The sequence below is a fragment of the Otolemur garnettii genome, unplaced genomic scaffold (genome assembly GCF_000181295.1).
Source record: "Otolemur garnettii isolate 467f Iridium unplaced genomic scaffold, OtoGar3 scaffold00142, whole genome shotgun sequence".
Lineage (NCBI taxonomy): Eukaryota > Metazoa > Chordata > Mammalia > Primates > Galagidae > Otolemur > Otolemur garnettii.
The window spans coordinates 1,806,787-1,807,091 of record NW_003852537.1 but is presented as its reverse complement, the minus strand read 5'-3'; positions in this window follow the sequence as shown (position 1 = coordinate 1,807,091).

Genomic DNA, 305 nt, shown 5'->3' with positions numbered 1-305 from the left:
TAATAACCAGCTCTTTGTAGGAGAAAAGCCCTGACTTGGGCTCAGCGCCTGTGGCTCAAGTGGCTAAGGCACCAGCCACATACACTTAAGGTGGTGGATTCGAATCCAGCCCGGGCCCGCTAAACAACAATGATGGCTGCAACCAAAACACAGCCAGGCATTGTGGCGGGCGTCTATGGTCCCAACTACTTGGGAGGCTGAGGTAGGAGACTGTCTTGAGGCCAGGAGTTAGAGTTGATGCCACAGCACCCTACCCAGGTTCCTTCTACCAGGGAGAGAGGGAGTGAAGGAGGGAGGGAGGGAGG